The 27,258-nt window shown below is 33.5% G+C and overlaps 1 protein-coding gene across 1 annotated transcript in view; it reads left to right on the top strand.

Moving 5' to 3' along the window:
* LOC106646933 (Succinate dehydrogenase, subunit B (iron-sulfur)) overlaps nucleotides 1-27,258 on the top strand; it is a 234,544-nt gene that overhangs the window by 71,752 nt on the left and 135,534 nt on the right. The gene's annotated exons all lie outside the window — the stretch shown is intronic.

Here is a 27,258-nt window from a genome sequence, read left to right as displayed (position 1 = left end):
CACCCTAATTTTCTAATTTTCCATATCCATCTTATGTCCTGTGGCCTATACCAGGGCTAATTTTCAAAACATTATAAATATTCCGGTGTAATATTAAATAAAAGACAACTAAAACAACTTTTCAGAAAAAAGAGAACAAATTCTTTATTTAATCTCAGACAACAGCTTGAACTTTTTCCTCAATGTTATCGGAATCGATTTTTAAAGAGATCTGCCAGAAAAACTAAATCTTCGCTCGCTTTTTTAAAATAACATTTTTTTTTAAATTTTCATGGCAACGAACTCGATCATGTACGTTCGCCTGTTAAATGTTTAAAAACGAATACAATTGAAACTTTTTAATGACGACAATCAATAATAATAATAATAATAATAATAATAATAATAATAATAATAATAATAATAATAAGAGAATCACTGTTTCTTATTGATATGAACACGTCCTTTCTTCCGTCTTAAAAACCAGCTCCCGACTAACCGTCTGCAAGAGTGCCCCTTTGCACTCTCACTCTGTAGTTTCCTTCTTTTATCAAACTACCGGAATGTTCAGTGAAGGGAAATAGATGCCCCTGACCAGCCCTTATTCGACTGGCCGTGACACGGCCTCGCACGGTTACTAGCTTCGTGCTAGAGCAGCCCTTAAGATCGGAAGATCAAGCTTAATTTTAGCAGGCGAAAGTATTACAAAAATAATTAGTAGACTGTAACAATAAATGAAAGAAAATTTTCTAATTAATTTTACTAAGATAAGATGAATAATATAAGAAAAATTTATGGTTCTATTTCTACATTAACCAACATCTTATTATTTCTGTGACTTGATTCTTATATTTCTTATTGGGAAACGCATAAAAATTCGCACTTTTCGCCTATCCCGCTTTTCTTTTTAGAAACAGCATTTTTTCTGATTTTCAAAGTTTATGGTGTCATAGCTTTACAATAGTCTAAGTGCGTTCTGTAAAATGTAAGTGTCCTAAAAATGTTCCTGAAATTTTTCACTAATAATTTTAAAAGATCCATTTACATCAGGAAAGTATTGAAATCTGACAACGTCACTTGACCTTTCCAAGAGCTTTACAATAAAGGTTTGCAATAAACTTTGGGGCGTTTGTGTAAATGGTATAACTGTAGATAGGTTATAAGCACTAAAGGGTTGTATTGTTAAGTTTTGAGATATTGGTTTTCCTTGATGCCAATCTGGTAGGGAAATCCACTAATTCATTTCTTACTTGCATCAGTTTTCAGTCAAAATGGCATCTTACTGAAAATATGATGTAGTATGACTGAATCCACAAAATTCATCATTAATTGGCGAAGCACCTTTGTGTGTTCATCAGTCGAGCTACTCCACTACCCTAGGCTTTACAGGCCTCAAAACTGGCAACGAAATCAGTGTGCTTTACACTGAAACTACGAGAAAAACCTACACAATCCCGAGAACTCTTGAATCTCACGTTGACTTGACTAGAATCTGTACCTGTCAACCTGTTGAATGGTTTCAAGTCTCTCTTTATTATTTCTAACTCCCTTTATTAATAAGCATTACCAGCTTTTTAAAAAACTTGGGCTTTCTGAAAGTCAGAGTAAACCATGTTAGTTGAGATAGTTGAGTACTGTATTTAGATGATCAAAATGTACCACATAGCGCTTACGCTATCTGTGGGAGAGCTCAGAACTACGGCGCGAAGACTTTTCGTCAGACTGAAATTGAAGTATTATGTTTTATACAAAGTGGATTTATTCTTTTACTTGAGTACTGTTCCCTCCTGACAAATCTCACCCGAGATCTCATCTGATATCTCATGTGATTTCTCACCTGAGATCTCACACTATTCTCTAGGTGACTCTCACCACTATTATTTATCTAGGTGGTTAACTATCAGAATTAAGATGGGAAAAAATTATATCTATTAATAATTGTATGATTCAGTTGTGAATAATAAAAACAATAACACATGGTACATACACTTTATATTGACGTCAATTGTCGGACTACTATCTCATCCACTCTGGCCAAGCGGTAAGATGCTTGCCTGATATACTGGGGGCTCGAGTTCGTGTCCCATATTCGCCAAACTTTTTTTTTCCTATAACTGTTGGTATTTTAGGTAATCATTCTATTAATGTATAAATTATAATCGTTGCACAACATTTTTTTATTTATTTTTCTTTTAGAAATCTCATCTGATATCTCAGATGAGAATTTGGCATGAGATCTTACCTCAGATCTCAGGTGAGAAATCACACGAGATATTAGATGAGATCTCCGGTGAGATTTGTCAGGAGGGTTGAGATTTTAATAGCTCTAGTGTTAAGTAACGACTTGCGAGAATGAATACATTTTTTTTTTATTCTATTTTATATTATATCTATTCCCTCAATGATAAAATTTTAACACTTTAAAAAAAGTCACACTTAACGGAAGTCGTCACCTAACAAAGCTGACTGTGTACTTCGTGGCTCTCAGAAGTGTCAAGTGACAACCGAAGCGATCCACTAAGTCTAAACACATGAAGTTAGCAAGTACCGGTCCCATAGTATTTAAGACAAAGAAGTTTTCACTAAAGCTTCGCGCAAGGTGCATTTCTTCGCGTGGCATTTCAGTCAGTAGCTTTCTACCGCTCATAGAGTGTGGTTTTTAATTCGTTACCTCACTTTAAATCTTAAGAAACCTATTAAAATTACAATTGTTATATTAAAATAAAAATATAAATACAACGGAATTGTATTGAGTACCTCATTGAATAAATTAATAATACCAAAATAAGTGTAATACCGAAGGGTTGTATAGAGTTAAAGTACTGAAATTATAATGTGATTGCACGTCATAAGTTGAAGTCACATATTGCCTGGAATTACGAGTTGACTGGTGACATTTAAGACAAAGACCATAAAGAAGAAAATAAAGACAAACGTATTATAATAATACATTTCAGAAACATAATATCTTCTCTCTCTTCTTTTCTATAAACTGGTAAATACTTGAACAGTCTGCTAGTTTCGCGGCCCGTCAGATACTGTGAGACCCAAATTCACAAACATCCAGTTTGTCCCGGATGATAAAGTTAAATAATTACGATTAATCATTTAACATCTAGTCTTGAAGTTTGCCTTAATCATAAAGTACGCAAAAGTAAACGTATAAATGCGTTAAAACATTTTTATTATTAAAGTCAATTCGTTCATTTTTTATTGTTTAAACATTTGTCAACATGTTTTGTATTTTTACAAATAAATACTTGTTTTCTTGGAAAATGTGTAAAAACTCAAATGCTAATACGTGCATGTTCAATTTCTGCATGAAAAATGCTACAAAAAACTCTGTTTTTCTCTGGATTTTCCATTTTTCATGACAATTGACCTGAAATTCAAAGATATATATTTGAGAATAAAACAAAAATAATAAACAAATTATAAAAAACGCGAAAAAATAGCATTAAAAGAGCTTGCGTTATTTACAAATACTAGTTGATAACAGTGTAATGCTACAATATATATTTTTGAATTATATATATTTGTCATGAAAAATGGACATTCCAAAGAGAAACGCAATTTTTTGTAGCATTTTATCGTGCAAAAATTGAGCCTGCACACATGAACATTTCAGTTTTGAGACATTTCCTAAAAAACCAAGTATTTATTTGTAAAAATACAGAACATATTGAGAAACATGTAAAGGATTAAAAGTGAACTAGTTGACTACCTCATACTGTTGTATAATTTCTTCGATGAGCAAAGTGGACTCATTATTGCTGTAACATTCGTGTTATCTCCCTGTGCACCACCTTCTGATATCGCAGCAGGATTTGATTCGATCGGCGTACGTATGGTTAGTTCACCATATACACAATTTGATATTGACGTACATCTATACGTCATGATTTCTTCGAAAACTCATGCTTTTTTTACTAAAGAGTTTTCGTATTTGCACTTCTTAATTTTCATTCATTAATTTGTGTAGAGAGCATGACACAATCAAACTCCTAGACGAAGTCAAAAAGTGAAAATCGAAAATAAAAAATATGAGTTTTATTTTTATTTTCAATCTAGAGTTTATAATCGTTGACTATCGTCAGAAAGTAGAGTTATTAGGATACGTATGCTCTAAACTACCCTGTCGTTGCTTTACTTGACACTTCTTGTCTAATGTAAGGGTGCGTTTACAAACATTTAAAATCATCACTACTTAAAAAAATCCTACAGTCATAAACTCAATTTTTTGTCCTTTTAGCATGTAATATAAGATTCTGGATTTAAACATATTTTTTTTGTCCTACATTTTAATACATGATTCAATTAATGAGTATATCACATACTCGTATGCCTGTCTTACATTAGATTTACTTTTATAGTTTTCTAATACTTATTTTACAAAGGCTTATGTTTTCTATGAAAAACGCCAGTAGAGTGTCGTCAAGCATATTAAACTACTATATTATGTACAAATTGAACATATGTGTATACAAAGTTTTTTTTTTTAATAGAAACGATTCAGAATTTCCTAGTTCTCTGAGTTTCGAAGACTATTTTTAAAAAGTTAAGCACTCTAGTTTTTTTAAGACTAGAGACCTTTTCCGTTTTAAAAGTAAAAAAATAACCTTTAATAAGAAAAGTCCTTCGAAAAAATTTACTATTTAGTCACAAATTTAAGTTTTTCTAATTCAATGAAAAAATTGTTGATTACAGCCAAAGAAAATTAGATGCATCCAGCTGGGTACATTTTATTTATACAAATAAGCTGGTCCGCGTAATGAATTAGATACATAGCGTAGCATAGTTGGCAATAGCGTAGTTTGTCTTGAATTCGCTTAATCTGTAGTTGAAGTTTATTAAGACAACAAAGTCTATTTACTTTTTAATTATTTGATATTACGATTGTCTCAGTCAGTAGTAATAAAATAGTATTATTTTTTATAGTTTGAAAATAGAAGATACTTATATTATAAGGAATAAGAATATCAATAAAATAAGTAGTAGACAAACATCTAGACTGTCAGATTAAAGTACAATGTCACTGAATCATCATAATAAATATTTTAACAAATATTCAATGTCTCAGAATCTTGATAGATAATAGAATAAAAATGAGATTGACACCAAAAAATATTTAGAAGAAAAACTTACGGAAGTTAAAAAAAAAAGATTTTTGATGTAACTGATAATGGTCCTAATCCTCTTAATAATGTCAATGATGATGACAATAACGAAATTACCATTTCGAAAACTTTACAAAAAATACTCAAAAAGATCGAACCATAAATTAAGGATTACAACTTTTGTAGAGATTGGTCTTACAACAAAATACTACTCGATTTTTTTACCCCTATTTGCTATCTGACAACTGTTAGAATAAACATTACTTAAGAAAAAGAGATAATAAGTAAACGAACTCCTATAAACCACTTTTTTGAGGTGCAGATTTTGTTAGCATTACAATTTCGTTTTGTCAGTCTCGTGATAGTACTCAACCAATTCTACTGCATATAAATTACGTTTTTGTTGAAATAAGTAGACAATAAATTCAACATTACGAATGCCTACTGATAAACAAGCCGAAAAGAATGACATAGATCATTAAAAATAAATCCATCCGTACAAATAAAGTGGAATTTCGGAAATTGCTAGTGTATGACCCAAATACTGTGTGCTAGTCGGAGCAGTTGAAACTCATTTAATTTGTGTCTGTCTGATACATAAAAATGATAAATTATTAATTTACGCTGCGAATTTAATAAAATCACAGCCCATCTACCGTATCCTATGGTAAATTATTATAATTATATAAATCGTATACTGTATGATGTAAAGTCTTACTATTTCCTATGCGATGTGAAAAACACAAATAAAACGCAATATAAGGCACGAGTACTTAACTTTTAGATCTCTTTATTTTGAGTAACTTTCAGTCTTTAAAAACAAGTGATTAGTAAATTCTTTTTTTATTAACGTGAACCATTGCGGTGACAACGAAAAATAATACTTATCTCTCAAACTTGTCTTGTATTGTATTTTCTTTCTCCAAAAGCCTAGCGTAGCTGCAGCCCTGAAAAAAATACGAAACATTGTTCATGCACGTGACAAATGAATTTTACCCTTTTTGCCCAAATTCCAAGCAAGTTTAAAAGTATTTAAATTTAAATAGAAAATGTAAAAACATTTATAAACTAATATCAAAGAGAATACGAGGGCCTTATATAGTTATGGAATATTGTTCATTTATGAATTTAAGTACGTTTCTGTCACCCATTTGAACCTACTGGTACAAATTGTGATACTTTTTGTTATTGGTTGTTCATTTATGAATTTAAGTATCGCTGGCGAGTGTCTTTGCGCTGTTGCTGCGAGTTTTCCTTTAATTTAACTCGCGGATTTTGCTGTGCGAGAGGTGGGGGGTCACACTCCCGCAAGGAGTGCGTATTTAATACACTTGTGCGAGTGTGTCTGTTCCCCCTTCCCGCGTATTGTATAAAACATTTGATGAGGCTTGCCGCAAGTAGGTCTGGCTCGGGCAGCACGCTTGCGGGACTCTCCCCGTCCAGACTTCGATCGAAGTAGACGTACCTACGCAACAGCAATTATACTCAAGCAAGCAGTATAACGCAGCAAAGTCGTTTTTCGGGCTAAAGATGTGCCCAAGCAGCAGCAACACCGCAGAGATTTAATACTCCACGCTGGATTTGTAAATTTTAGTATCTTTTATCTTTTAAAGGCCTAAGCAATAGAGGCAGCATTCAAATAGATAAGAACTGCACGAACGGCTAGCTAATCGTCGTGTCGAGGCAGTGATTTTGTTGAAGCGTTGTAAATTTTATCTGCACGATCGACTCGCTATTCGTCGAATCGGCAGACAAATTTAAAGAGTAGACAGCTCGCTTTGTAAAGCTGATCTAGTCTGAATTTTTGAATATTCTTTGATAGCGTCGCGATTTTCCATTATCTCAGAAATTATTGTTAATCTCTTTCTCTTTGGTAAATATATTTGTTGGTTGTTTAAAGTGAAACCATTTTGTAAATCCTTTCATTACCCCTCGCAGAAGCTCGAATTTATTCCAGAAAATTAGACAACAAATTTTTACTTTCTTAAATTCAGCAGCAGTCCAAATTTGCCCTGGGTTTTTCCATTCGAGGCTTTCGAAGCTTCTCGAGCCTCGAGAAAAGCCCAGCATATACACACAAATATACAAATATCTTTCCTTTGTATGAAATTTTACTTCGGTCGTATTAAATTCCTTTCAAAGTTTCAACTTCTACGGTCTTGTTTTTTGCTAGAAACGTGTTTGTAGTTAAACCTTTTGCCATTCACTTTTCTAAGCATAATATCTCTTCAGACTTTTACTTAGATTTTCTGCTCTTGGGAAAAAACGCAAAAGTTTATGGTCATAAATAATATTATTGACTACAAGTATCTTTCTTACAATCTTCACTAGAGTGTTCGTTTTTAATTAATTAGAAGAAAGTTGTCACTTGCAAAAAATTCGCCAGCACTCTTGCATTGGCTCAAGAACTGCTTCTGCCCACAATAAGAACATTGACAAAGATTATTTTGAATTGAATTCATCATGATGATTGTCATTAACAGTTTCAGAAATATTAAAAATGTCCTGTTAAGACTTCCCTTTCCTGTTAAAAGAGACTTGTGCAATCTCATTACTTCTGCTTTTGATGATGTTTCCGCTTTTATAATACGAAACTCCGATATTTTTTCGACAATAGAGAGCTGCACATTTTCTATAGCCAAGCATAGACTTTTTGTAAATTTTCTTTCTGAATCCAGAGATGTTTAAATAGCCTGTATTATTTATGGGTTTCAATACTTCAATTGCGTTTGAATCTTAAAGGCAAATTCTGTCAGTTCAATTATTTCTGATTCTATGCTTTGTACATCTTTCACATTTTTACTAGCCTTTCCAAAAACACAGAAGTGTTACAGTATCTGAGCTCTAATGTTTTCAAAATAGTTGAAGCATTATTATTTGTCGCAAGCTAAGTTTCTACTGCCTCTGCACATTTCCTGTCAGAGAGTCAAAAAATTGATCTAGATGGTAGAAGGTCAACTAATGTAGAAGTTAAACGATGAGAATAAGCATCTGAGTGAACCTGATAAATGACAGGCCAATCATGACCCAAAACCTCAGGATTTTGCGGTCTCACCGTCGCCAACCCAGACAGACAACAGGCAACCTTGTCTAGTAGAAAAAAATGATCTGGCAATGCGGCACAGAAGGAAACAAGTCCTCAGATCCCGCGAAGCGGACGTCTTCTCTACAGCTGTGGAGCTAACAGAGCCCTTCCAACGGTCTACCTAGCAAGAGCAAACTCTCGCGTACAGCGTTCGCTCAATCGCTCCGCCTCCAAACAATATAGTCTCTTGTCTCGGTGTTTAATAAGTGTGTTAATTATTATAAACTATTATTTAAAGAACTTAAATTATTCTGCACAACACAAGGTGTTCATAGTCATTGTAAAAAGTGTAAAATAAATTATATAGAACTGTTGTGGAAATATTGTTGTTTAGTGCTACCCAACAACTAAAAGCAGAGGTAACTTAGTTATGTTGTGACGAAAGTTAAAAACGAAAGTTGAAAGGAAAAGAAACTGCATTCGAATAGCTATTCACTCTTAACAATATCAATAAATACTTATAAAGACTCAATGAGATAAAAAGCTGGGTAAGAGTAAGACAAACTTCTTGCGTATAACAAACACGATGTAGCCAGGAAGAATGACGCGTATTTCTGACATACTTCCGTATACGGTGGTGCGATGGGGGGGAACAGTTTTCAACTTCTCTGTCTTTTCACTTCCAAGAATTTTTATTCTTTAAAATACAAGTCAAGAATGAGCTTTTTCTTTCTCATTAGCAAAAAGAAGGCGTTAAAAGTCGTTAAAACAGATCTTTTTCTATTTTTTTTAAACATGAATTGTTGCCTTGACAACGAAACAAAAAATAAGAGTCATTCTCAAACTCCCCTGCTATCAAATGCCTGTATCTGGCCTTTTCGTAGGTTAGAACGTATTTCTTTGGCTCGAAAGCCCAGAATAGTTGTGACCCCAAAAAATACGAAACATTTTCCGTGTACCTGATAAAACAAATTTTAGCCCTTTCGCTAAAGTTTTAAGTTTAAAAGGATTTAAATTTGTAAAGAAAATTAAAGAATATTAACAAACGAATATTAAACGAAAAAAAGGGGCTTACATTATTTTAGAATGCCGTGATTATGCGATCAATATCTTGGTGTAATGAATATTATTAATCAATCGGAACAAGGTTTTAAAGAAAAATAAATAAAAAATATCCAGCTTATTCAATAGGCTACACAACTAAAAGGACTACATAATGAAACTTAAAATTTACTGCTAATACATTCTTACAGTTTGTAAGTAAGGACTTGGCAAAGATATTCGTACATTTTTTTTAGTACAAAAAAACAATTTAAATGAAAAAAATTAAATTAATAGAAAAAATGCATTGTTATTTGTAATTTGTGTTAGAGTTGCGCTTTCATAATTATTATAACCGTAGTGTTCAGAATTGTATTTTCAAATTTCGTTCATAATATTCACTACAATAACAATGAAGTAACAATGTACTATCATTTAATCTTTAACAAAAATAATAAAATTGCTTTAATTTTTTCAACCATGCACTTGATTAAACACAGTAGGTAAGTGGCACTTTTTTCTAATCCTGTATAGAAAGAACCATGTGATAAAATTTATTACACTTTTTAAAAACTTGCTGCTACAGCCATTTTGCAAAGGGTGAATATTCCGATTTGTTAATCCTAAGATTTATTTACCTGGGTGGCAAGTTCTACCTAATATAGCATGTTGATTTTTGACTAATGATGACTATGAGCAACAAAAAATGATTGCCAACAAGCTTCTATAAAGCTATAACAAGACTGATCATTAAAATATGATCTTATAATTGGAATATCAGTAAACTATCGTTGATGCCACTTTTAATTATTTTCCCTTCCTTCGAAATTTAACACGCTGATTTAAAAGTATATAAAAAAAACTAGGGAGGTTTAGAAAAAAAGTTCAAGATGTAAAATCGTGTCAAAAATGTATGTTATAGAAGATTGCACATAAATTTCTCAGATTGATTACTAGGAAAATTAAAAAAAAAAACGATTAAATATGGACAGCAGAGATGAGTATAGAGATTGCTAACGCCAATGCTACGATGCGAGACAGCTTTTTGGCACTGATCGGAGTGCCCCGCCGCGGCCAGCCGTCGAACCGGGCGCACATCTTACTACTCGTATCAAACAGCGTGCGCCTACGAGAACAGGAGTGGATTCGCGTGGAAATGACCTTATAGGCGCACATTTTGGAGAGACGTGGAAGGGGTGTACCGAATGTGTATCTACGAGGAGAGGAGTGGAAATGTTGACTATAGCTATATATCTGAGCGCACAGCCAAAGCAACCGACGACACGAGTTTTTCTCTTTTGACTGCAACCGAGTATATCGTATATATATTGAACTGATTTTTGCTCGCGCTCTTTTTTATTTTTCCCCTACTTTTAATACTTATTTTGAAACTGAGTATTATTTTGAAAAGTAATTTCAGCTATCTTTTTAAGGATGGCAGTTCAATTATAATCCCTAATTTTTTATTTTTCCTCATAATTGTTATGAATTGTAGGACAAGCTCCGGAGGTTATTAATGAACATAAGTGGCTTTCAGTTTCCTAAGGATCAAAGTTTCGGTAGCTTAGTTGGTTGATGCTTATGCTGCTGCTCGAATTGTTTTTCTATCACGGGATCGATTCTAACTTTTCGCAGATTTTTTTTTTTTAATGCTGTTCATTGTTCTAGTCAAATTTCTTATATTTATATTGTATTTAAATTGTAAATAATGTTGCCAACTTTTTTTTTGATACGTTGAAATGAATATATTTTTTATGCTAAGTCTTTCAATAATTTAATAAGTTGATACTTTTCGTTGGCAAGGCCATTTCACAATTTCATAATAATAAAATAAATTTCTTAAGATGTAAGTATAATTCATACATCTTAAATCTTACAAGAAATCATAAACATCTAATATATTAGAAAAGAAAAAATCCGAAGGCACAAGAAAACTTATACAAAACTGCCTTAACATTACGATTTGCGTCTTTTGTTGTAAAATGTAAATATCAGATTAGCGCCCATCTACTGCAATTACTGCAGGTTGAAATTTTAATCAGTAAAAACATGCAATTAATAAATGAGAGAACAAATCTAAAGTCACAAGAAAACTCACTTTTATTACAATAGCATCAAATATGATTATTATCAGCAAAATTTTTACGTTCCTCACAATTAATACCTTGTGGTAACAACTACTTGTTGTTTGGTTAATCAATTTACACTGAGTGTGTGTGTGTTCTTTGTAAGGAAATGATTAAGCTGTTCCGATCAATAATATTTTATACGATAATTAATTATCCATGAAAATCGCTAAAAATACGTTATAACAAAAAACACCGCTCTTAACGCTTTAATTTAAAAAACAAATCGTTATTATCCTGCATCACCCATATAAGTAATAGTTTCTTTTTTTTATTATCAAATTAATTATATACTGTGAAAAAATCGTGATGCCTTAGAAATGTGCCAAATTTTTCTTTTAATTATTGATTATTAACTCTTACATTAGATATTTACAATTTCTTGTACATTTTAAGATGTATGAATTATACTTACATCTTAAAAAATTTATTTTATCATTATGAAATTGCGAAATGGCCTTGCCAACGAAAAGTATCAACTTATTAAATTATTGAAAGACTTACCATAAAACCCGTAAGGAGAAAAACTCGTGTCGTCGGTTGCTTTGGCTGTGCGCTCAGATATATAGCTATAGTCAACATTTCCACTCCTCTCCTCGTAGATACACATTCGGTATACCCCTTCCACGTCTCTCCAAAATGTGCGCCTATAAGATCATTTCCACGCGAATGCACTCCTGTTCTTGTAGGCACACGCTGTTCGATACGAGTAGTAAGATGTGCGCTTGGTTCGACGGGTGGCCGCGGCGGGGCGCTCCGATCAGTGCCAAAAAGTTGTCTCGCATCGTAGCATTGGCGTTAGCAATCTCTCTACTCATCTCTGTCGACAGTTTACATGATCTTTTATGACAGAGCAAACTTAAGTTGCCTTTTAATTGAAATTTGGGTATATTATAAATGTGTTAGAATTAAAAAAAAAAATTTTTTTATAGATATCCTACTACAAAAAAAGATACTTGACAAAAAAAATTAAGCCTTGCTATGCATTTTTCAAAGAAATAATCAACTGCAGTCGTACAATTTGAAATTTGTAGAGTGCAAGAGAAGTTGCGTGGTAAACGAAGTACATTTTTCACAGACTGGAGAGACTCTCCGTTCCTAGCCTCTCTGAATGATACTCCCAAACCTTCTTAAATGCATGGACCAACGTGCATCTGAAAATAGGTGAATCACCTGCAAGCTCACTCGTAGTTGCTGAACTACAATCAAACATGATTCCCTCATATGTACGCTGGCATGTGCTGATCGGAATTTAAAAGCAATAGAAATGCTTTTTAATACAAAAAAATTAAAGAACTTCCATTAATTAATTGATGCAGTACTTTAACTAGTTTGAGAAAGATTTGGTGCCGTCAGAGTACTACCGGTGGTTCAGTACTAGTTCGGAAGTTTAGTGAGTTAGCAATATTAGTTAAGGCGAGAGCTGCACGAGACGTGTATATATACTTATGATATGTACGTCAAACCTTACTGTAGGTTACGCTACGATGCTACTTTGCGACACTATACTGCTTGGCATGATACGCAGGCTATTCGGACTGGGATACCTGCTATCCCAGTAGTTAGAGACAACAGACTAATCGAGATTTAGTATAGCTGCTGTAAGAGGAGAGACAACTGCAGCACCAAATTTTTTTCAGTGTAGAAACAGCTGCAGAGATGAATAGAATAAAATTTTTAATTTACCTGGAATTAAAATATGTACACTTACATAAAATTAAAATGTAATAAAGTTAAATATGGAACTAACCACATACAGGCTAAATTAATAAGTCCTACAGTAAGCAATAGCTACACATAAATGTGTGAACTACGGTTGATTTAGTGGAGCAATATTTATAACCTTTCAAAGAATCATCCGATTTTAACCATTCTTTCTTGCAGATGCATGATTTACCGAATTACCCGCTGTTATCACGCTACTATTTTTGTAAACCATCTGTAATATCCTGATTTCGTAATCTTGATAAACTTTTCTACTTTTCCAATATTTAATAAAAAGTAGTGTTACGTCAAAGTTAACGTAGGAGTAAATTTTGTATTTAGGCCTAAGCTTTCGCTCAATAGCCTGGGGACACGATAGCAAGGGTTGAGGACGGAGCACTAGAGTAGGAACAGGATAGATGATTATAGAAGGGTTAGCTAGCTACTTATCCATTGGTATTTACACCCATGGCACGTAACTAGCCATTTGTTTGGGAATGGTAAGTTAGTTCCTTTTTAGGAGTCTATAGTCGTTGGTTGCCGGTATTTTACTAGCGACGCACGACGTATAGTTTTAACAATTGGGTTGGCAAACTAAGAGCTGCCCTCAGTATTTACACCAACCGGCACACAACTTGATTTTTATTTAGGGGGCTAGTTGCTTGGCCATCGGCATTTGCACCAACCCGCATGCAAATTAGCGGTACTTGATTTTTTTAAATAGAGGCTAGTTATTTGGCCATAGGCATTTGCACCAACCCACACGCAACTTAGCGGTACTTGATTTTTTTAAATAGAGGCTAGTTATTTGGCCATAGGCATTTGCACCAACCCGCACGCAACTTAGTGGTACTTGATTTTTTTAAATAGAGGCTAGTTGTTTGGCCATCGGCATTTGCACCAAATGGCACACAACTTAGCGTTGTTTCTTTTAAAATATTTTGCGAATAAAAATTTTCCTTTCACCACCTGCTTGGTCATTAATATCCGGATCGAACGGCACGTAATAGTGGGTTTTACGCGAAAAGAAAAACAACTATTGGGGGATGTATAAGAATTAAGTTTAAAAAAATATTATTACTTACTTTTATTGAAAAGAAGAAAAAAAGGGGGGTATAAGTGGCTCTCGATGCAAGATCCAGGTGGCTGGATATAATTTAAATCGAAATGGTGGACCGGATTCTCCAGGTCACGAATAGACTTCGACCAGATTCTCCAGGTCGTGTATTCTAGTCTGGCTACTGGTCTCGGTGTTTTACCAAGCTGGCCTGACCATTGAATGCATCGACCGGGTTCTCTAAGTCGTATGCCTTTAGTCTGGCTACTGCTCTATGTATACACCCAAGCTGGCCTGACCATTGAACGATTTTTTTTTAGACTGAGCTGCTCGTGAAGGAGGCCGTGGGTTTATATAGCTGAAGATCTTGCCTTCTTATCATTGCCACTACGGCCAGAGATGACGAGGCGCATATAGTTTCTTAGAATTAGTCTGCATCATCTCGTGGCAGGGAGAGGGAAAGATTTCCTATATACTTTCCGTCGTCCTTTACATATGCTGGGTTTTGGGGTGACGCTTACTTCCTAAAGAATATAGTATGGCAACGATACTGGTCCCAGTGTTTGCTTATCGAAATTAGATCGTATTACAGTTCACGTTATTTTTCGGCTTGGCGTCTCTGGGTATTGTAAGTGCTAGGGAAAGAAAGTGGTAGAAGTGTAGCATGCTGTTGTCAAGTCTCGTTACATGAACGCTGGCTGATATGTGGATCAACATTCTGACTTGAGCAACGGCTTATTTACGAATGGTTAAGACACAGAAGAGGAAAAGAATAGAAAAGAATTATTAAGTTTTATCAGGCGATGTCGACGCATAAGGAGGGAGGGAGCTGTAGACCAGTTCTTGTATCTTTGTCTTACTCGGCCTCTCCTTATGCGTGTGTCACGAAGCCTTAGCTTTAGTACTCGGTATGTGTGTGAGTATATGTCATTTAGGTTAATACGAAAACGCGGCTTTACGTGGGGGATAAGAAATGGAGGAGAGGAAAAAAAAGGTACGTCGAGCGCAGCCTCGATGTGACAATAGAAAAGTCAAGCCAGCTATAGCGTTTTCCCCTCTTCTTGACTCGGAGACGTTATAAGAGAGAAAGTCCGTACTACTGCCCATCCGATACAGGTAATGGAATTTGTGAAAACTTAAAGTGAAAAGTAAATTAATTAAAATGTTACTTATATTCTAAATTATTTTTGTCACTATATGGTCAATCAATAGTTAAGATAAATCTAAGTATGTTAACTATTAAAAGACGCTGATGGCTTGTAACAGATGCCACACTGTTATGTTGTCTATATTATTATCGCTATCATAATGCTATTCTTATTGTTATTGTTATTATTATCATCGTTATTACTATTTTTGTTATTGTTGTTATCATTATTATTAGTATTATTTTTTTTTTCTGTGTACGAGGTCGTCCAGACTGCTTTAACATACGATAGAAGTAGGTACGGACCCCTTTATTGTGTGGAACTCGTAGTCAGCCTAAAGATACTTATTCTTCGCTACAAAATTCTTAGAGATCTTGACTGAATACCCACTAAATTAACAATACCTATCTCCTGGTACAACTGGATTGGAATCCGCTTCCGCATTAATACTTCGAACCAGGGCTTCTAAGACTTAGCCCTTGGGATAGGATTCCTCTCATGGATTCGTAACCATCACACCGTTTAGCTTAGCATTATGCGCGTTTGGTAGGGCATTTCCTAGTTTCCATCATTTCTGAGCACCTGTCCTTTATTTACGTTGATAGCAGTGCGCAAGAGTGATCATGTACACACAAGCCCCTGTGAAGCACACGTCGCACAGTGGGCGGATTTGTTTTTTTTTGTTCAAAACCTAATATCTCAAGAACGAAGGCAGCCAGAATTATTTACTATTTTTTATTTTCTTTGATATTGAACCTGGACTTAAGAAAAAATACTGTCAAAGCCTAAAAATTAAAACCTACCCTCAAAATGAGCATCAAACACCAATTTTTTCTTTATCGCACCAGCGCAAAAAGATTTAAAGCAAATTTTTTTTTAATTACATAACAATTTATGGCAATACAACATAACTCTTAATTAGGCTTATTAATCAAAACCTAACGAAACTTAACCTCAAAATTTTGTTTTACCGTCAATTTTAAGATTATATTGAAAACGAAATAACATAGAAACAAAATTTTTTTTCTCCATTTATTTCCCTCGTAAATTATTACAAAAACATACTGAGTAGGTCAAAACATCAGAACCTAACTTAAAAATGTGCGTTAAATCGCCCTTGTTTTATGTCTTGCCATCAGAATGAAGCAGAGAGCTAAACATTCCTCATGATCCTCCAGATCTATTTTATTTATGTAAAAATAGTGAATAAAGGCATTTTTACTCGAGTGTATTGATGAGTTGAAAGGTCAAAAAGCTTAGAAGTCAAAACTTAACCATATATAACATCAAAAAGTCTTTTATAATCGTCAATTTTACTAATATCTTGGAAATGGAATTACATAAGATCGGCATTTTACGCTTTATTTATTTTTCTCGTAAATAATTACAAAATTGTACTAAACAGATATGAATATTGGAACATACGCTAAAAATCAGCATCAACTCTTGCCTCCTTCGATGTCTTGCCAGCATCAAGGGGATCAAGTACTGAATATTTTTTTATTCTTCAGATGTATTACATTAATGTGGAAATATTAGATGAAGGCATTTAAACTTGAGTGTACTGATAAGCTGACAAGTCAAAAAACTTAGAAGTCACATCTAAACCATCTATAACTTCTATAATTATTTTGTAATCGTTAATTTTAAGATTATCTTGGAAAAGTAATTACAAAAGAACGCGTTTTTTTGCTTTTTTTATTTCCCTTGTATGTAATTACAAAAAATTACTAAAAAGATAAAAATCCTGAAACAGAACCTAAAAATAAGCATGAAATCTTGCTTCCTTCCATATCTTGCCAGCACAAGTAGAAAAAGAGCCAAATTTTTTGTTATTTCATTGCGGATTTATTATCTAACTGTGAAATACCTTTAGAAAGATCCAGTTGTTAAGACTTTACCTTCCAATCTTTTCAAAATTTGAACTTCATTAACATATCACAATGGTAATCAGAATATAGCATACCTTGTTTTTTATTTCTCTATGCTTACAATTACAACGAAGAGAAAATGCTTCGGATACTAGAAACTATAACAAAGATAAAGAATCCATATTATTTCTATTTTTTCAATAATCTGACTACTGCAAACACAAAAAAATACATTCTTTCAAGATCCCTTATCCACGAAGGAAGTTGGAAAAAATAAAATGAAAGGCAGAAGTGAGATTCTACTGGAAAATGTCAATTAACTGATAGTTACTGATTATCTAGTACAGACTTCGAAATGAAATGTATAAAAGGACTGGTAATCCAAAGTCCATACACTAATTTTCGATGATTTCTCTTTTTTATGTAATGCCAGCGCAAATATCTTAAAAACTTGTTTTTTTTTTTTAAATAATTCTCTTTATTTATGACAGCAAATTGAAAAATTGAAAATTTTCCCGAAGCTAAAAATAACCTAAAAATTTTGGTTAAAATTTCAGTTTGATCAATAGGTCAGATACCTCACATGTCAGAAGTTATAGCTTTTAATCTTTGAGTTAACTCTGGTGTTGAGTGAAAAATAAATAAGTGCATTCTAACAATTAAATACAGACTATCCCAATTCGCTGTGCTAACTTTACTATTTTGTAATAAACTGAATACTTGAGAATTTCAGCATTTTATGCTTGTTTCATTATTTATGCGATTTAGTCTTAGGGTTTTGTGCGAATTTTCGAAAATATTCAAAGTGCAAAAAGTGAGATTTGATTGTTCCATGCGAGAATGCTTAATAATACTAAAAACCTACAATATTTTCTTAAATTTGTCACGAGAATTGTTTTAAATATCTACATGTTGTTTATCTTATACAGAATTTCTTTTATTTACTATACAAGGTGATCACTCTTTAGCCATTGTTACAGTTCTTTCTAATTTTCTATAGAATTTTAAATTAAGTTGAAAACAATCAGCTTTCCATACCTTTGTGCTGGCAAGACATACAAGAAGGCACGATGAAATACCTATTTTGTGGATAATATTTGATATTCTAATTTTCTTAGTATAATTTTGTAATTATTTACGAGAAAAATAAATAAAGCGTAAAATGCCGATCTTATGTAATTCCATTTCCAAGATATTAGTAAAATTGACGATTATAAAAGACTTTTTGATGTTATATATGGTTAAGTTTTGACTTCTAAGCTTTTTGACCTTTCAACTCATCAATACACTCGAGTAAAAATGCCTTTATTCACTATTTTTACATAAATAAAATAGATCTGGAGGATCATGAGGAATGTTTAGCTCTCTGCTTCATTCTGATGGCAAGACATAAAACAAGGGCGATTTAACGCACATTTTTAAGTTAGGTTCTGATGTTTTGACCTACTCAGTATGTTTTTGTAATAATTTACGAGGGAAATAAATGGAGAAAAAAAATTTTGTTTCTATGTTATTTCGTTTTCAATATAATCTTAAAATTGACGGTAAAACAAAATTTTGAGGTTAAGTTTCGTTAGGTTTTGATTAATAAGCCTAATTAAGAGTTATGTTGTATTGCCATAAATTGTTATGTAATTAAAAAAAAATTTGCTTTAAATCTTTTTGCGCTGGTGCGATAAAGATAAAATTGGTGTTTGATGCTCATTTTGAGGGTAGGTTTTAATTTTTAGGCTTTGACAGTATTTTTTCTTAAGTCCAGGTTCAATATCAAAGAAAATAAAAAATAGTAAATAATTCTGGCTGCCTTCGTTCTTGAGATATTAGGTTTTGAACAAAAAAAACAAATCCGCCCTCTGTGCGTTGCCCCGAGAAAAAAAAATAGAGGTTAAGAGCCTCCTAGGTTAGCGCAGGGATCTAGGAACAGGGACCTCCCAGACGATACTGCTCACTGGCCGAAGTATCAAAGAGTGAAGCGGTCTTCAGGAGCTCACCCATGGTTAAGCACCAATGCAGGCCCCCATTCTGTCCATCCACCAGAAATATCGGTGATTTGAAAGAAATTGGGTAAGATAAAAATCTACCTCTCTGTTTTATCGCTCAGCCCATTTCTTGACATCTTGTATTAGGCATGTCGTCTATCTATATGTTGCTTCCTCTTTCCATCTCTGTTGCCATCTTGTTGTCATCTGGTTGAGGCCAGGAATATCGGGTACGTGAAAGAAATACGAACGATTGCAAAATAATCTTAAAATTTACTTAAATTTATATATTTCGTATATAACGATGTAAAAAATATATCTTAATACAGTGTCAAAGCTCTCAGCTTACAGAAAACAAAACACCATAATTTAATTTTGTTGAAACCTAATTAAATTGTAACTTAATCAAAAATTAATTAAACTTTGGTATTATAGTTCGGATTTCACTAATTAATAGATAAGTATTCATTCTTTAAATAAAACTTGTTGAATTAGTGGTTTAAATTATAAAGAAGTTTATATCTCAAATAATTATATCTTCTTCTGTATCAATAAATGTAGAAATGAGAATAAATGCCCATTCTCACGTAAATCTCAGATGAAATACAGAAAATTAACATGGTTTCGCGTACGAATAAATCACAATTTCAGTCAATTTAAGAAAATGTATTACAAGTTTCAGTACTATTTTCGTTTTAACCACACTGAGTGTGCAAAATAATAACTCTAAATAATAAAGGTACATATACTCGAATGTACGATCTTTCGGTTCAATTGCCTCTGTGCGCTGACTCATAACGATTTGACATAGAAATCGAACCCCTTCCCACCTATTACCCTATTGGACTTATCAATCTCTTAGATATAATGTTTATAATACATAAAAAAAAAAGGAGCATAATTGTTAGCACGTCGCAGAATCAACGGGGTGTATGAGCTAGATGGCATGGTACGACGATTGAGAAAACAACAAAAAAAGGGAATCTCAATAAAAGATAGGCAGATCAGTTAGCAAAGAAAAACGAGTACGTCTACGAAGCCACTACGAAATATTTACTGCTTCAGCGACGAAGAATCATCATGGAGACGAGGAATCATCACGGAGACGAGGAAACTTACGAGCCTGTTTCATTTGCTAATCAGACGGCCCCTTCTACTTACGAACACCGAAGAAAGGAGACCAAGCAGAGGCGAGAAGCTTGAAACCAGGAGGGCCTTGTTTACTGAGGGAATACAAAAAGAAAGCCAACAGTTCGTGGATGATACTTAGCCATCCAAATGTATGAGATTTGGTTCAAGAGGAACTTTTCCTCCGAATGCCTTTGCCGTGTATGTTCTCTAGCTCCTGTCTAGTTTACCCTTTTCCTTCGCCATGCCGCCAAGACCGCTGCTTGTTTTTGGGAATTTTCGCGCTTCCTCGCCCCAGGTCGTGGCCTTACGCGTCTAGTCCCTGCACTAGATGCAGAAGCAGTTGTGGATGTTTGGCCGCCACTGTCTTCATGACCTACGGGTATACTATCTGGCCCAGGAGCTTTCCCGTTTTTTAGTGATCCTGCTGCTAGCTCCAGTGCCTTCTTGCTGAATATGGAAAAATTTTTTTATGCTACAAGTTCACTTAATCCTCTAATTCTAGGCACGTTAGGAATAGCGTATCTATAAAATGTTTAAAATATTGGCACGCCAGTCCAGCAATTTTCTCGTTCGGCTCTTTTTTCTGGGCGTGGAGGCCTCGCAAGCGTTTTTCAGAAGTAATATTGTATCTTCCGTGATTTTTTGAACTCCTGCTGTTTCCTGGTTCGGCTCTTCTCTATGGATAGCAGCGATACCTTGTTCGACTTCTTCTACGAGCCGTTTTGTACACGAAACTTTTTCACATTTAATCCTGTTTTAAGGATGATGATTCCTCTCTCTATTTTATCAATGATGTCAAAAACGATGTACTGGTGGTTGTTGCCATTTTTGTCATCTATCACCTGCCATTCCTTTATTTTTGGTACGAGAGTCTTCGAGGCTAGTGTGACATCTGATATCGACTCTTCGGATTCTTCGTTCACAACGACTAGTCCTAGTCATGCCTCCATATCCAAGACTACCCGGTCTTTTTAATTCTTTAAACCCCCATTCCATGACGATTTCTTCAAGGTGATCCATTCTCCTTCTGTATTCGTTGACAATGGTGTTTAGCGAGAAGTAGCAGCTCACGCAGGTTTTTTTTCTACTCCTCAGCCAGGCATAGTGGTCATCCGTTCTGCTAACGTCCTGGCGGATTTTATCTGGCGTAGGATCTAAGATTGCTGATATGCTTGCCACATCGTTAAGCCACGTAAGAGGCTTGTAGTTCTTGTACTGCTCGATCATAAGCGCTACGTCTACCCTTCTTTCGCATAGAATTCGCTGTAGGAGTGCGTCTGCGTTAATTGCTCCGTTCATATTTCCTTGGAGAACTCCAGGTATTATGTCTGGTTTTATTTTGTTCTATCAAGGAATTCTGTTATTATTATTATTATTATTATTATTATTATTATTATTATTATTATTGTTATTGTCATTATTATTGCCATTGTTGTTATTATTATCATAATTATTATTGTTCTTATTTTTTTTATTTATTTTTTTTTATCCAGTCGTCCAGAATGCTTGATGCACGATAAAAGTGGGTACGAACCCCTTTCCTGTGTGGGACTCGCAGTAATCCTATAAATGCTTATTTCTTACTACGGTGTTATTCGCAATAATGACTGAATATCCACTAAACTGGCAAGACCTATCTCCTGGAACACCCGGCTCGCAATCCGCTTTCATATTATTACTTCGAGCCACGGAATGTTGACCATTGACGTGGCCTTCCATCGGAGTGTCGTTACCATCATGATGTTGCCTTCTTTTTATTCCGTCTGGTTGTCTGCGTTTTGCGGAAACATCGGTTTTCGTTGCTTCCCCTTGCTGATGGCTCGGATAAGTCAGCGCAGCTTGGGTCTGCAATGGTTATCTAGCTTCTATCCTCTTAAACTCTATCTGCGTCTAGTAGGCACCTTACTTTTGGAATTTTCTAGTGCCTTTCTAAATGCTGGGCAGTTGCCGCTACCTGCTCCGTATTTGGCACCTTCTGTTCTGCAAGCAAACTATCGGGCCTCATCCTTGCAATCTTGTTAACGGTGATTGCAGCTACCGCATAGCTTTGACCGGTCCTCCTTGTTGCAACTCTGGGCTATGTGTCCATACCCCAGACATCAGTAGCATCTGAGGACTTCAACCCATCTCCTCACTTGGCACCTTGTAAAGACTATTAGCAGCCTCTTCGTTTCTTCTATGTATCCGGCATCAGTCTCTCCAGTATTCACAAAAGCTACCTTCTGCCCTCTTTTATTTGCTCCTAGTAGCGTCACTGTTCTCATTTGTGGCGAGCAATCAGGGATTCTACTGAATGCACGTTCGACGTCAGTCTTTTCGGTAATCGGATTATTTTTTTTTTTTTTTTAATATTATCATTTTTATTATTGTTATTATTGGTGTTATTATCATTTTTAATGTTATTATTATTATTGTTATTATTATTATTATTATTATTATTATTATTATTATTATTAATTGTACTGCTACTAGGGGCTCCGCCACTGGCCTAAACTTTTAAACTCCAGAGTGTCCACTACTGTTGGGGACAGTGGTTGTCTGTAGGCCACTCCGAAACGGCTAAAATCCTCGACCTCTTGCCGCATCGTTAAGCAACGTAAGAAGCTTGTACTTTCTGTACTGCTCGATAATAAGCGCTACGTCTATCCTTCTTTAGTATAGAATTCGCCGTAGGAGTGCGTCTGCGTTAATTGCCCTGTTCATATTTCCTTTGAGAACTCTAGGCATAATGTCTGGTTTTGTTTTGTATTATCAAGAACTCCTATTGTAATCATTATTATTATTACTATTATTACTTTTATTATTGTTATTATAATAATAATTATTATTCTTTTTATATTATTATTATTATTTCTTGAGGTTTTGTGCATAAGCACACGATCAGTAAGAGCTAATTTAGGAGTGAGAATAAAAACTCCAAAGTCAGGTGTTAGTTTGAGCAACGTTTCGTTGGTCTTAACGCCAACCTCATCAGGCTCACTTTATTAACATAAAAAACACAACAAATTTCATTAATTACATTGCAGGGCCAATGTTTACAAATATCTACATTAATGCAATATTAATTATAAGTAAGTAGTCACAAATAAAATAGTAATGTAAATAATTTTAAAAAATTAAACAATTACTCACGTCTATATCGTTCAGACGATCGTTACAGACTGTTAGGCGCCTCGAACGAATAACGTAAATGTCAAACATGTATTTATTTACGCATATACATATAAACAGTAAATGTACGTTTCTTACGAATGTAGATAACAGCAGTACATCACTACATTGTATTATTTAGAAAGATTACTTATAAAATCTTTATATATGTTATTGAGAAATAAGGTATCTTCTTTCTTATTAATAGTGTGCTTAGTAAAGTGTATGTATAGCATTTCAGATATTAATCTTTTTTGTTTATTAGGTTCACGGTCTAGAATCTTTGTTTGAGAAAAATTAAAATTATGGTTGAATTTTTTCATGTGTGAAGCGACAACAAGTTCATCTTTCTTGGTACTCTTATGTTCATACAGGCGTTTTTTCAATGCTCTCTTTGTTTCACCTACATATGATGCAGAGCAAGAATCACATGCAAAATGATACACAACATTGGTTTGATCGAGCCTATCAATCTTGTCTTTTCCAAGAATGATAACACTGTCCAATTTATTTTGAATAATAGGGTAAATTTGTATATTTAATTTTTTCAAAATTTTTGAACAAAATTTAAAGAATAATGGGTTATATGGAATAGAAATTTTTATTTTATCACGTAGATTGTCATTTAGTAAGTTGTTATTATCATTATTAGTATTTTTTATTTGGTGAAGTCTTTTCTTGATATATTTTTGTATGAAAAGTTCAGTATAATCATTATCACGTAAAATTCTTTTTGCCATGAGAATATTCTTCCTGTGGTATAATTTATCAGACAAAAGAATAGCTCGATCAACCAAACTGTACACTGCATTGACTTTTAAAGATCGGGGGTGGTTAGAATTGAAATTAATTAATCTATTCGATGAAATTGGCTTGACGTACCAATTCGTGATTATTTTTAAGTTTTTATGTGTAATTGTTATGTCTAAGAAATTTATACAATTGTTTTTCTCTACTTCGCAGGTGAATTTTAAGTGATTGTCCTGTTTGTTAAAAATCTGTAAAAATAATTGTGCCTGATCTTTATGTACACATATGAGAGTGTCGTCGACGTATCTTTTATATATGAAGGGAACGCAATTATGTTTCTCTTTTAACACGCGTAGGGCTTCCGTCTCAAGATCTTCTAAAACTAAGTCAGCGAATAGTGGAGAGACAGGAGAGCCCATAGGGCTACCAAAAATCTGTTTATAAAATTTTTTATGAAAGGTGAAGTAAACATTATTGAACAAAAATTTTGTGCATTCTACAATTTCATGAAAAGGAATTTTTGATAATCTGTGGATTTGCATGTATCTTTTTTCCAAACTATTTATGACTGATTCTAACGAAATATTGGTAAATAGAGAAATAGAGAAATAGAGAAATCAGGCACAATTATTTTTACAGATTTTTAACAAACAGGACAATCACTTAAAATTCACCTGCGAAGTAGAGAAAAACAATTGTATAAATTTCTTAGACATAACAATTACACATAAAAACTTAAAAATAATCACGAATTGGTACGTCAAGCCAATTTCATCGAATAGATTAATTAATTTCAATTCTAACCACCCCCGATCTTTAAAAGTCAATGCAGTGTACAGTTTGGTTGATCGAGCTATTCTTTTGTCTGATAAATTATACCACAGGAAGAATATTCTCATGGCAAAAAGAATTTTACGTGATAATGATTATACTGAACTTTTCATACAAAAATATATCAAGAAAAGACTTCACCAAATAAAAAATACTAATAATGATAATAACAACTTACTAAATGACAATCTACGTGATAAAATAAAAATTTCTATTCCATATAACCCATTATTCTTTAAATTTTGTTCAAAAATTTTGAAAAAATTAAATATACAAATTTACCCTATTATTCAAAATAAATTGGACAGTGTTATCATTCTTGGAAAAGACAAGATTGATAGGCTCGATCAAACCAATGTTGTGTATCATTTTGCATGTGATTCTTGCTCTGCATCATATGTAGGTGAAACAAAGAGAGCATTGAAAAAACGCCTGTATGAACATAAGAGTACCAAGAAAGATGAACTTGTTGTCGCTTCACACATGAAAAAATTCAACCATAATTTTAATTTTTCTCAAACAAAGATTCTAGACCGTGAACCTAATAAACAAAAAAGATTAATATCTGAAATGCTATACATACACTTTACTAAGCACACTATTAATAAGAAAGAAGATACCTTATTTCTCAATAACATATATAAAGATTTTATAAGTAATCTTTCTAAATAATACAATGTAGTGATGTACTGCTGTTATCTACATTCGTAAGAAACGTACATTTACTGTTTATATGTATATGCGTAAATAAATACATGTTTGACATTTACGTTATTCGTTCGAGGCGCCTAACAGTCTGTAACGATCGTCTGAACGATATAGACGTGAGTAATTGTTTAATTTTTTAAAATTATTTACATTACTATTTTATTTGTGACTACTTACTTATAATTAATATTGCATTAATGTAGATATTTGTAAACATTGGCCCTGCAATGTAATTAATGAAATTTGTTGTGTTTTTTATGTTAATAAAGTGAGCCTGATGAGGTTGGCGTTAAGACCAACGAAACGTTGCTCAAACTAACACCTGACTTTGGAGTTTTTATTCTCACTCCTAAATTAGCTCTTACTGATCGTGTGCTTATGCACAAAACCTCAAGAAATCATGGAAACAATTGGGAGCAGAACGGCACGTTCAACAAACACCGTAATATTATTATTATTATTAATTATTGTAATACCAGGGGCTCTGCCACTGGCCTAAACTTTCAAACTCTATAGTGTTCACTACTGTTGGGGACAGAAGTTGTAGTATGTAGGCTGCTCCGAAACGGCTAAGAACCTCGATACATTTGCTTAAAGGCAGTTGTGTATCCTTGCTCGAGGCAGCAAGGGTAGCGATGAACCACGATAAAATAAGAGGGGATACTTCGCTACCAATTTCTCACTGTTTGCTTGCTCTGCGATTATGCAATCGTTGCAGATATCGGGCTGTTAAGTGCAACCTGAGGCCTAAAGAATATGTTGCGCTGACGTCCTAATAATTTAGTGTTTCCTGAAGAATTATATGGAAAGGAGTTTTTCTTTCATGAAAAAAAATTTTATAAAAATTCTTGAATATAGGGTGAAAATATTTTGCGACTGTATATTGATATTGTTTAGCACAGTACTCAAGGACGTATTCTCAACTAGTAAGTAGGTGGTGAAATTTCTATTAAGTAATTCACACTTTAACAATAGTTTTTATTCCTTTTTTGAAACTTGTTTCTAGTTTTAATTTCGTGTCAAGTTTTCCTTCCAAATAAATAAGATTATTCAATTTAATATGTGAAATGATCATTCATCATAGAGGAGAACGATATGAGATGGGAAAATCTAATGCGCAATCTGATCCTCACATGGATGTAAGGGAACTCTGCTATTATAGATAAATTAAATATCTTTTTACAGTAATGATTATTATTTCTCTATCGACTTAAAAAGCATTCCGATGCAATGTGTGATAAAAATTTTGAAACTTATTACGAAGATCGGACAATTGTTAAACATTAATATTAATTCATCCATTTGATTTGTTTACAACCATTAAAATTTATTTACTGGTTTTTTTTTTTTTTTTTTTTTTTTTTTTCGTTAAAGATCAATTTTTGACCTGTAAATTTAAAAAACTCCTGAAAAAACGGGAGTAAAAATTAAAAAAAAAAAAAAAAAAATTCTTAGCCGAATTTGTAAATTTCTAACCATTTTTTTTTTCAAAAAAATGAGAAAAATTAAAAATGTTCGAATGCTTACCTTTTTTCTTTTTGTATCAAACTTAGAAGCATTTTTAAGTAAATAAAAAATGTACCGGTCAAGAGATGTTAGGTTTATAAAAGATTGCCCTATTTCTCAAATTTTATTTTTCTT

Source organism: Copidosoma floridanum, unplaced genomic scaffold (genome assembly GCF_036245765.1).
Source record: "Copidosoma floridanum isolate Cflo_tuat_1 unplaced genomic scaffold, Cflo_Japanese_pri ptg000002l, whole genome shotgun sequence".
In the NCBI taxonomy this organism is placed as follows: Eukaryota; Metazoa; Arthropoda; class Insecta; order Hymenoptera; family Encyrtidae; genus Copidosoma; species Copidosoma floridanum.
The sequence above is the reverse complement of the archived record's forward strand: the minus strand, read 5'-3'. Positions and strand labels throughout refer to the sequence as shown.